The sequence below is a fragment of the Schistocerca gregaria genome, chromosome 5 (genome assembly GCF_023897955.1).
Source record: "Schistocerca gregaria isolate iqSchGreg1 chromosome 5, iqSchGreg1.2, whole genome shotgun sequence".
Classification (NCBI taxonomy): domain Eukaryota; kingdom Metazoa; phylum Arthropoda; class Insecta; order Orthoptera; family Acrididae; genus Schistocerca; species Schistocerca gregaria.
In genome coordinates this window covers 416563112-416575314 of record NC_064924.1, presented here as the reverse complement: position 1 = coordinate 416575314, position 12203 = coordinate 416563112, and the positions used below count along the sequence as shown (strand labels likewise).

Here is a 12203-nt window from a genome sequence, read left to right as displayed (position 1 = left end):
ACAGGCTGCCAATGTCCGGCACAAATTTGCTTAAGTCAAGAATCACTGATGCGTAGTCCAATAGTGAGTCGGATGGGAATTTCTTTAAATATGGAGGCCTTTTTATACTATGTTTACGTATGGGAGCGAGATGTATAGCCACGATATATGTCTCTACAATGGGAGAAAATATAGTTTCGTGATTACTGTCTCAAAACCTTCTGAGACGGTAACCGCCATTTTAACGTAAAGAATTCCAAGCAACATTTAGGCTGTGTTTTCCAACACTCGCTTCAGGCGAATGGCTTGATGATTACATCGAGAATGTCTCATCCGTTTACTCAGTCCCATTTAATGCTAGGGCTGCGATGACACCGATATCGACGGATTATTGAACTCTGAGATTACTAACGAGCGAGGAGGCGTAGCAGTTCGCAAGTGTATTTTCAACTTTTGTCTGATTCCGTCATTGCCTTCTTCGTCTACGTATATACTCCGCAAGCCTCCTTATGGTGTGTGGAGGTGGGTGCTTCTGGTGACGATATGCTTTTCTCCTTTCTCTGTTCCATTCACGTATGGCATGTGGGTAAAGCTTAGTATGAGCTTTAATTTTTTTGATTTTATCTCGACGTCAAATTTTAATGACATGCATGTGGGAGGATGTAATACGCTGCCTGATTCCTCTTGGAACATTCGTTACCAAGATTTCAGCAGCACATCCCTCTGTGATGTACAACGACTATCCCGTATCATTGGCCACAGGAGCTTACTGAGCACCTAGGTAAGTGTGCGATTCCAATGCGGCGGCTGTGGCGACAGTAATCGACCGGTAGTACCTGCGCGACTCTCCATTCCCTTGTTTCTTGTTTTCGGTTCAAATATCTCTAAGCAATATGCGACTTAACTTCTCAGGTCATCAGTCCCCTGGACTTAAAACTACTTAAACCAAACTAACGTAAAGACATTACACACATCCATGCCCGGGGCAGGATTCGAATCTGCGACCGTAGCAGCAGCGCGGTTTGGGGCTGCGCCTAGAACCGCTCGGCCACAAAGGCCGGCTCTTGTTTTCGGCAGCTATCCCAAGTGAGACGACGAAAGAAAAGCGTAAGAGGTATATTTTGCGTTTGTTGTTTTATCAGGGTTTTGCACTGACCGCCAACAAAGCAATGAAAAAGCAACCGCGATGTTACTGCAAGCAATGCGATGCTGGGGTTTGTGGTTTTCCATGTATTGTTCCATACACAAAAAAATTATTATAGAAATTACGTCTGATCTTAGAAGACTGGTTATGTGGACAGCAAAACAGCTCATGATGGCCGAAGAACAGAGGTTATGAAAGGCAGAGTGGCCAACAACAGGATACGTGTAAACATTAAATGTATGAAGGGAAGGGAAGGGAGAAGATGTTTGGCAGATCGTGACGGCTAGCCGCAAGGAAATTGTGATAATGCAATCGCGAAAGTTCAAAATTTATGTCGAGCCCGGCTTTACAGCTTGTGAGCAATTGCCGTAACTGTGTCGACCATCCCGACACGATCGCTGACCAACTCATTTTTCCAACTACTCGCACGCTTAAGTGCATCGTCCCTAGTCCATTAAACTCTCACTACTCGCATATTCTAATTGCCGTAGCAGTCCAGACGATATTTGTGCATGTGCACTGTAACAAACGTCGAGGACCCATTCCCCTCTTTTTTTTTCACCCATGTCCGACAGAACATACACCACTCAGATAAGAAACTCGTTTCTAAAAAAGAGCAATTTTTTAACTCTGAATATAAATTTAAGTGTTGGAATGCCCTTTCTGGAGGTATTTCTCTTGAGTACAACCTTGTACGGAAGTGAATGGTTCAAATGGCTCTGAGCACTATGGGACTTAACTTCTGAGGTCATCGGTCCCCTAGCACTTAGAATTTGTTAAACCTAACTAACCTACGGACATCACGCACATCCATGTCCGAGGCAGAATTCGAACCTGCGACCGTAGCGGTCGCGTGGTTCCAGACTGTAGCGCCTAGAACCGCTCGTTCACCCCGGCCGGCGTACGGAAGTGAAATGTGGGCCATAACCAGTTCAGACAAGAGAATAGCTTTTGAAATGTGGTCTTGTAGGAGAATGCTGAATATTAGACGATCAGAGCGAGGAACTAGAGAGGAGGTGCTGAATCTAACTGAGGAAAAAAGAAACTTATGACACAACTTGACCAAAAGAATGGACCGGTAGATATGACACACCCTGAGGCATCGAGGAATCGTCAACTTGGTACTGGCGGAAACTGTAAGGAGGCACGAACTGTAGCGCGAGACCACGGGACGAATACTGCAGGGAGTTTTAAATGGATGTAGTTTGCAGCAGTTAAGCAGAGGCGAAGAGGCTTGCGCAACACAGACTACTGTGGAGAGCTCAATCAAACCAGTCTACATACTAAAGACCACAACGACAATGTCGAAAGGCGTATCCCTTATGTCACTGTAAACTCATGTTCCTTTCAATAACGAACAATAGGTTTAATCAACGATAAAGATTAAACAAAACCAAACAAAACAAAAAGGGAATGGGATTGGGGCGCAAATTTTAAGTCTGTCCGGGACGCCAATTACCCTAGAATGGATACACCAATGTGCCTCAAACCGGGGCACACAGAAACAGGGGAGGCAGAGATGATCATCCGGAAAAGTTCCCGCATCAGCGCATCCATCCATCTCGCACCTGGCTCTGGCACACCTTGAGGCCGGGAACGCCGTCTTCGCGTGCGCACGGTGACGCAAGGCGTTCTGCCGGTGCGTCCCCTTGTCTTTCCCCGAATTCTGGCGTCTTGAAAACTCGGTCCCGTCCAAGTGGCCCATCTTGAAAGGAAAGGCTACTGCACACCAGCTTCCTCTATGCAAACATGCATCTGAGACGTCCAATGAGTAACAACAATTGGTCGTCACACTTGTACATCATGTTGTTGTGGTCTTCAGTCCTGAGACTGGTTTGATGCAGCTCTCCTTGCTACTCAATCCTGTGCAAGCTGCTTCATCTCCCAGTATCTACTGCAACCTACAACCTTCCCAATCTGTTTAGTGTATTCATCTCTTGGTCTCTCTCTACGATTTTTACCCTCCACGCTGCCCTCAAATACTAAATTGGTAATCCCTTGATGCCTCAGAACATGTCCTACCAACCAATCCCTTCCTCTAGTCAAGTTGTGCCACAAACTCCTCTTCTCCCCAATTCTATTCAATATCTCCTCATTAGTTATGTGATCTACCCATCTAATCTTCAGCATTCTTCTGAAGCACCACATTTCGAAATCTTCTATTCTCTTCTTGTCCAAAGTTAAAAGTTATCGTCCATGTTTTACTTCCATACATGGCTACGCTCCACATAAATATTTTCAGAAACGATTTCCTTACACTTAAATCTATACTCGATGTTAACAAATTTCTCTTCTTCAGAATGGCTTTCCTTGCCATTGCCAGTCTACATTTTATATCCTCTCTACTTCGACCATCATCAGTTAGTTTGCTCCCCAAATAGCAAAACTCCTTTACTACTTTAAGTGTCTCATTTCCTAATCTAATTCCCTCAGCATCACCTGACTTAATTCGACTACATTCCATTATCCTCGTTTTGCTTTTGTCGATGTTCATATGCCCGCAAAAGTGAAGTAGTCTTCCACCTGAAGATCGGTCTGGACACTGCAAAGCTTTACTAGTGACATAGTCCTGATGAAAGTGACATACCTTTTTCTTTCCTCCAACTACTGAACTATCTTACTTACCCAATCATAAGGGACCTACAGTTTCACATGGAGTTCGAACCGAGACGCACACTGGGTGCTTTTCATATACACAAAGCACTGAAAAAAGAATAAATCGCAGTTACTAACAAAAAATCGCGATAGTACCATTTCTATGGCGGAATAAGACTGATAATGGCAGATCGCAGCCGGACAGCATGCCTGATGACAGGAGCGATTGCTTGCGAATGGGGCTGCGACGCCGAAACAAGTAGCGAAGAAGGAAAGATAACAAATACAATAAAAACAACGTGCAGCTGTGGAATCTCTAACTAAAAAATGGAAGACTACAGTTCAGAGTTCCGTCAACGACTACGTCATCAGGGACAGATTACAAGCTCAGCTTGGGCAGGAATGAAGGAGGACTTCAGCCATGTCCTTTATAAGCTAACTACACTAATATTAATCGAATAATGTAAACCACGGAAAGCCTAAATCTGGATGTGCAAGCGGGTATTTGAACTCCAATTCCCTCGAATGCGATACAATCTAAAGAATAAGGTACTCTCAGTCAGCATTTACATTACGACCTGTCACCAAAGTGTGGAAAGTACCCTTATTTTCATACTCATCTCTCACATAGTGACTTTGCCCGGCCCAATCCAAGACCTTGGATTTTGAGTCTCGTGATTACTGCCTCTCATCCACATTCGCAATAGGTTTATACGTATACTTATATTCACAATAGGTAGTGTGTGTGTGTGTGTGTGTGTGTGTGTGTGCGCGCGCGCGCGGTAGCGCGTGTGCGTGTTACACACAAAAATACTAATTGAAAACATGCTCGGGAAGAGCAGTAAAAAAATGACTAACCACGAAATTGGTTTTTAAATTAAATCCATGGTGCAAAAAGCAAAAAACAGATGTATGTTATCATTGATTTCAGACTCGGAGGAGACTCGTTCTCTGTTCTTCCAGCAAAACACACGAAACCCCATTGTCCGTACCAGCCAAGGATCAGGACAGTCAGCCGAATGTGGCACGAAACATGAATCGATAACGGTATTTAACGCCGCTGTGTTAAACATCCTTCAGAAGAGACGTGTTATGGATTTTCGCAGTACCACCAAATCATGACACTTGAAGCGAACGTCGGTATATTTTATTCAGCACTTCATGACTGGTTGCTTCGCCTCTCCTCATCTTGATTTCTGTCGAACTCTCAATTGAGAAAAGAAAACTTGGAATTCTAAATCAACAGAGTCTTACGTTAATCAACAGAGTCTAGCGATGAACGCTGAGCGACTTCTTCAGCTATCTAACAGACGTAATTACAGAAAACCTCATGGCTCAAGTTCAGTTTTCTACTGCTCTCGTGTTGTTACATCAAATCCGACCAATCTTCCTCTTTGAGTGGCGTAATATACGCGAACTTGGTGCAGAATAGCATCCGTATTCTTTCAAGACTGTGACGACGGGAAATTGTACAGAAATATTTACCATTCTGCAAGTCTGCCACTTTCGCAAAAAAGGCATTTAAAATCGTGGGCCTGGATCCTATATTAGGATACTGCCGTGTCCCTTAATAATCATGCAAATGTTGGTCTAGCAAGATTCTCTTAAATATTCCCCACTCCAAGGCTTCTGTGGTATGATTGGAAAGCAAGCGTTCAACCTGTCCGTTTGAGGAGAGAAAAAATATGTAAAAATACAATTATAATGGAGACATGTGACACTCATGAACTGATATTTGATTTTCACGAACAATAATTTTACAAAAACAGAACCGAGTACCCACTTTGCGTACCAACCAACTTAGTTTAAAGTCGGAATGAGTGGAATATTTTCCTAATACGACAGAAGAGCTCCCCTCACTTCTGGTAAGCTAAAGTTGTACGAGCCTTACTTCGCTCTTTCGCACATCCTGCTTTTGAATCGATTCAGACTCCCGACAAACATTAAACTCCTTCATCTCGTCACCAGGGAGGAGAGAAAAAACATCCATGTTCCTTTTCTAAACGTTTCGAACCTCTTGCATAAACATCTTATAACTTAAATACAAAATTTTGCTGGATAAATAAATGAGGGAAAGTACGCAACAGAGAGTAAAAAGAAAGTTCAGGCGCGCTGGGGTGTTTCCCACGCTGTCAAGCTTGTCTGGGCTATTCAATTCACATGTCATTTGCTTGTTACGCTGATGTCAACTGTGACGCACTTTAACTGTCGACGCCTACGTCTCCAAGTGCCTATGGAAAAACTGCATCTCTTTTTTTGACATGTACAGATTTTGCAAGCAGTCCTGTGGGCAACATACAGGATTACCGGTTAAGTGCGATGTCGAGAGAGGTGTACGCTCTTTATTATAGTCAACTAACGACTGTGTGTCAATTTCAGTTCCTTATACGTTGTTCTCGTCTTCTTTTCCAGTACCCTTCCGTCAGTTACCTCCCCCCCCCCCCCCCATCTTCTGATCGCATCATACCAGTTTTTTCTCTCTTCTACCTTGGAATCAGTGCATATGCAATATCCCCCCCCCCCCCCCTCTTAACACTTCTGTCGGTTGTTTCTTCAGATTTTACGACGGCGTGCTGAATAATAATGCCTCCCAATTTTTTATGTGACAACTCTTAGAGCTTTCTAAATAAAAGAATGTTATTAACATTCTGCATCTTTATTCTTCACGTATCTATTTCTCAGCATAGTCATCTTGGCGACGAAGACATTTCTCCCAATGCCGTCACTGTTGAATGTCTGACTGTGCTGAGGAAGCCAAAACCTCACCCCTGTTTGAACAGCTTCATCACTATCAAAGTGAACTCCCCGAACGTGTTCTTTCAGGTCTGAAAGCCGAGGGATATCGGATGAGGCGAAATCAGGACTGTTTAGAGGATGACCGATGACAATGAACTCACGAAGTCGTGTTGTTGAAGATGTCGCGGTGCTGGTGAGTGGTCTGTCGCTGTCATGCTTAAGGAGAGGGAGTACCATGTGGAGACGAACTCTTTTAATCCGAAACTCGATTGCAGCACGCTGTTTCTCAAGCACCGAAAGTTACATTACACCGCCATGTGACACGCTACAATTCTGAACCCTCCAATTGCAGAGGGCTGCAAATTTATCGACACGAATAGGAACGACTTATGATGTTAATAACGATTGTTTTATCTGAAAAATTTACACGTTTTTGCTTTTCAGCACACCCTCGTATATATTCTTTCAAATCCTTTTTTGTTTCATTGATCCACCTTGTTAACTTCTTTTCCTACGAATATTTGAAGATCTCTTCGGTTAACCCACTGCCTTACATTCGATATAAATGTCCACAAAATATCAGTCTTTTATTTCTCTTTACTTCTGATGTTTTGTATGGTTCGATAAATTTCATCATTACACCTAATTTTCATATTTTCCAGTTTTCCTGGGCCTAATATTTTTCCAGTGAGTCGTCTTTATTTGTCCAAATTACAGCTTAATTCACTGCCATAGACATTCTGGCTACACTACTGCATTGCAATGCCAAAATCAGCATCCTTTCAATGTTATCCCAATCTCCTAATCAGCCTGAGACCTCACCTAAGTGATGAGAACTACACGTCTCCATGAAGAAACGGTGCCGCTAGGACTACAGTTGGAGTCACGAACGATGACAGTTGAGTTTAGGCTTCCATGCGCACCTACGTCATTCTCCTACAGCCAGTGAGACTTCGGTAGTGTTCTACGCGCTCTTCTGTGAAGGGCGCAGCCAATGCGAGCATGAAACGCGAGTGTAGCTAGTTCTTCACTGAATTTTTATCCAATTTCATGTGAGCAGTCATCGCTATGATCGTGGTAAGTGAAAAATCCTACATAAGCTTGCGAGATACACAATCTGCAGGATACATGCTCTCTTCAGCGGAAAGCATGTGCGTACCGTATTTGTCGCTTGGAACCCGCAACAATATAAACCCATCCGTGTCGCGACATGCGCGAACCGCCATTGTTCGCGAAACGGGCAACAGTTTGAAGCCGTTTTTATTCCACACAAGAATATGTTGCACTGCATTGTTGACGGCTTCTGAAATACCATCCACTTTTTCTAGCGTTATGCTTTAACTACGCTATGAGTTATCCATATTTAAGCCAAGCCGTTGATACCTGTCCACTATGGAAAGTGGAACGACATAACATTTCGTACGCATTATTGTTTTTGGACTTCACAGAGACAATGGCCACACGGTTGATGTGAAACATTTGTATCGTTTACTGTGAGAAAAAAAAAACTACGAAAAACATGCCAAGTATTTGCTTGCTATGGCCTAAAGAGGGTCACTTTGATGAAAACGATTTGCCACGCTCATCGGATTACAGTAAAATATTGTCCTGAGGAGTATTCCACCCAATCCGGAAACCAGCAGATATGGTGAACTCAATTAATACAAATGGACAAGATCACAACATTTAATGAATGGGAACAGCATTATTCAAGAAGAAATCTGTGGCTAACAATTCGTCTACATCTGCATGCTTGACATTTTAAAATCATGGACAATATCCACCACTCCTACTGAAGACTGCTTTTGGCATCTCTACGGGAACAGTGGATAATGTGCGAGTTCACTGGGATAAAGAATATCTCGCATAATACGAATTACTTCCCGGAAATTTGGCCATAACTAGTGGCAAATGTTGGCAAGTAATCTCGCATCTTAAGTACGCAATAAATATTTTTAAAAAATGAGATTACATCAAGTGGCACAACACCACGATAATGCAGACAGTTCGCTGACAAGACAACTACAGCAACTCGCTAGGAGATCAACTGAAGGAACCCACACACTACAATAACGTTGCAGCTTCAGACTCTCAACTCTACTACTCTCCATCCAACAATCTGCGAGGGTACTCCCTAGGTGAAGGAGATGCCTCTCAAATCACACTAGAATTATTTCTTCAAATCCAAACCAGTATCTATCAGCAGACCTGGGGTCGAAAAATTATTCCAGTAATGAGAGAGAGGAAAATACATTATTGAGTAATTTATGCACTCTTTTCGTTTCATATGAATCAACATCACAGTCCAATAGGTAATGAACTCCATCTCTCTCTCCTGAATAAGTATGAAGATATACCTGCACCTAGAAGGCAAATCGCGATTTGAATGCTTTCTGTGGTTAACTTGTTCTCCAAAGTGTATCCCATTTTGGAGCAGCAAGTTTCAAATATCCGTCCAGTCATCTGGATTCACGTTTTTCGTGTTTCCCCTAAATCCTTTAGGTGTAAATACTTTGAGGGTTACTTTGAAATAAGACAGGCCACTCTGCTTCCCCACCCTCGTCCCATTCGAGCTGGTACTCCTCAACATTACAAACATCTTCGTTGAGAGGACAGGAAATCTGACATGTAGAAAAAAAGGCACAGGAGAGTACGAAAAAAACTAAAGAAAGATCCCTCTTTGCCCCCTCCCCTCCCCAAACGTCCAAAAGCTTTATACTGGAGCAGAGTTGTATGATAGTAGCAGGCAAAGCCTTTCTATGGAAACGAGCAACAGGTGGACGCCGGACGATAAACACGTCATAACTTTTGCTAATACTCTTAACGAACACTTATCAAGCCTCACATCAACTGAGTATACATAAAGGGAAGTGCGTTTAAAGAGAACACACAATATTTCGAAATATAGAATTAAGATTTGTTGTCTGTATCTCTCTCTTTACAGCCAAGAGCATTCTGTCTCGCTGATGGATTAATATCTTCATCTGAAGTTAAAGCAGCACTATTTTACATTTTCTTCTATTGTTCGTATTTGTAGCATGAACATAATATGCAGAGCAGAGTTATACAAAAAAATTTATTTGTGGGAGAAGGAACTTCTTTCGATCGAGGTTATGTTTATGGGATTAACGGTAAACTAACTTAGGTATTGTTCCACATCAAGACAAAGGGAACTAATAAATGAACACTGTGTGGAGCAGTGAGTCGTCAATAAAATTAAAATTTAGCTCGTCAGTTTGTTAATGTTTATACAGAAGGCATCGATATGGCTTGATATTATGGACAACACGCTAAATCCTATAGTCGTTCGACAAAAGTACAGAGCATGCAATAGAAATTATGTAAGACAACACTAAAATTAGAGAAGCCCGCCGACACGCGCCAGACGGGGGCTGCAGCCGTTCGCCTACCTGGCAACGATCCGACAGAACGTGGCTTGTGGCTTCTGACGCCAAGGGGCCGAGCCGCTAGCTGCGTTCACACACGCGTCCCTTGACAGACTGACGCCACGCGCCAGCCGGCACGCCTTACAATCCTGACCACACTGTGCTCGGGAATCTTCGGCTCGAGTCGTTCACGCCCGCCTGTTCCCCCCGCCGCGAGACGCAGACACCACGTGCCAATCTGCTCAGCTTTATCTCGCACGCTCAGCACATTTCTCGCATCGCGTTAATTTCATTCAGTACTACATATTCCTCGAACGCTATCCAAGGAACACGGTGTGGCTGAACGTGTCAATACGACACGTAACAAAGAAAACGAACTTAGAAAAATACCTGTATGAACCCTAACGTAGAATTAATTTTACCACTCGGTTTCTAGGCACAAAGTTAATGTCCTTTTCTTTTTTTTTATTTCCGCAGAGTGCTCATGTAACTACAATGAAAAACACAAAAGAAGATAGCATTCAAAACAGAAGAATGGCAGTGAAATTTGCCCGTATGGTGTCCAAGGAAAATATAAATTCCTACAGCTGAAAATGCACATTTTTAGAAAACTTTTAAAAATTAAAATTGTTGCTCACGCTTTTCAGATAACATTTTGTGTTTTCGCAGAAAAAACAGCCACAAAAAAGCTACGTTGAAGGCAGGATAACAATTCGTAAGACTGCAGAATAGCGTTTCACGTAATGTGGGTAGTCTGTTCTTTACAGTCGAATGGAAAAACTGGTAGAAGCGCACCTCGGGGAAGATCAAGTTTGGATTCAGGAGAACTGTAGAAACACGCGAGGCAATACTGACCCTACGACGTACCGTAGAAGATACGTTAGCGAAAAGCAAACCTACGTTTATAGAATTTGTAGATTTTGAGAAAGTTTTTGACTATGTTGAACAGAATTCCCTCTTTGAAAATTTGAAGGTATCATGGGTTAAATACAGGGAGCTAAAGACTATTTACAACTTGTACAGAAACTAGACGCATGAGTCGAGTGGCACGAAGGGAAGTAGTGGTTGAGAAGGGAGTGAGACAGGGCTGTAGCCTATCGCCAAGGTTATTCAATCTGTATACTGAGCAAGCAGTAAAGGAAACAATTAAAAAAATTTGGAATAGAAATTAAAGTCCAGGGAGAATAAAGAAAAACTTTGAAGTTTGCCAACGACATTGTAATTGTGTCACAGATAGCAAAGGACTTGGAAGATCAATTGAACGGAATGGACAGTGTCTTTAAAGGAGGATATAAGATGATCATCGACAGAAACAAAACAAGTTTAACAGAATGTAGTCGAATTAAATCAGATGATGCTGAGGGAATTAGGTTAGGAAACGAGACATTTGAGGTAGTAGGTAAGTTCTGCTATTTGGATAACAAAATAACTAATGATGGCCGAAGTAGAGGATATAAAATGCACAATGGAGATGGCAAGAAAAGCGTTTCTGTAGAGTAGATGTTTTTTAACGTCGAATATAGATTCAAGTGGTAGGAAGTCTTTTCTGAAGGTATTTACCTGGAGAGTAGCCATGTATGAAGTGAAACATGTACAATAAACAGTTTAGACAAGAAGAGAATAGAGATTTTGAATGTGATAGTACAGACGAATGCTGAAAATCGCATGGTTAGATCACGTAATTAATAATGAAGGACTAAAGAGAACTTTAGAGATAAGAAATTTGTGGCAGATCCCGACTACGAGAAGGGATAGGTTGACAGGACACAGCATCAATTTAATACTGGAGGAAGTGTGGGGAGTAAAAATCGCAGAGGGAGACCAAGAAATGAATACAGTAAGTAGATTTAAAAGGATGTAAGTTACGGTAGTAATTCAGAAATAAAGGGACTTGCACAAGATAGAGTAGCATTTACAGATGTATCAAACCAGTATTCGAAGTGAAAACAACAATAACAAAAAATAATCCATCCGATTTAAGATTATAAAGCGTTCCAGAGATGGTTAACAAACTCCAATGGCAAAAACTACAAGTGGCGTTATGTGTCATGACCGGGTTTATTGCTGAACTTCCGGGAGCCTGTGCTCCAAGAAGGGTCGGGCAACATATTACTTACTGCCTCAAACGTGTTGCGAAATGACCATTGCAAGAAAATAGAACTCCATCTTTCTCACGCACAACTCGCGAATGGAACGCGAAAAGTAGGAAATTGTAATGCGCGAAACGGTCTTCAGTCCGAAAAAAAGGTGCTTCACTTGTTTGTATAGCCTCAACTTATTATCGTTTTTATGTGCTAGGAGACTGAAGAGTTTGTTGAGTTATTTTCTTATATTTTTGTGTTAAAATGTTGTAGACATGTGAC

General features: G+C 42.3%; 1 protein-coding gene across 2 annotated transcripts in view; it reads right to left on the bottom strand.

The window, feature by feature from the left end:
• Nucleotides 1-12203, bottom strand: part of LOC126272744 (3-hydroxy-3-methylglutaryl-coenzyme A reductase) — a 442088-nt gene that overhangs the window by 229676 nt on the left and 200209 nt on the right. The window contains exon 1 of one of the 2 annotated variants that reach the window (XM_049975802.1): nucleotides 9865-10002. The exons of the other annotated variant lie outside the window; for it this stretch is intronic. The gene's annotated coding sequence lies outside the window, so the exon portion shown is untranslated. Of the gene's footprint in view, nucleotides 1-9864; nucleotides 10003-12203 lie in introns of those variants that run through there. 2 annotated transcript variants of the gene reach the window in all.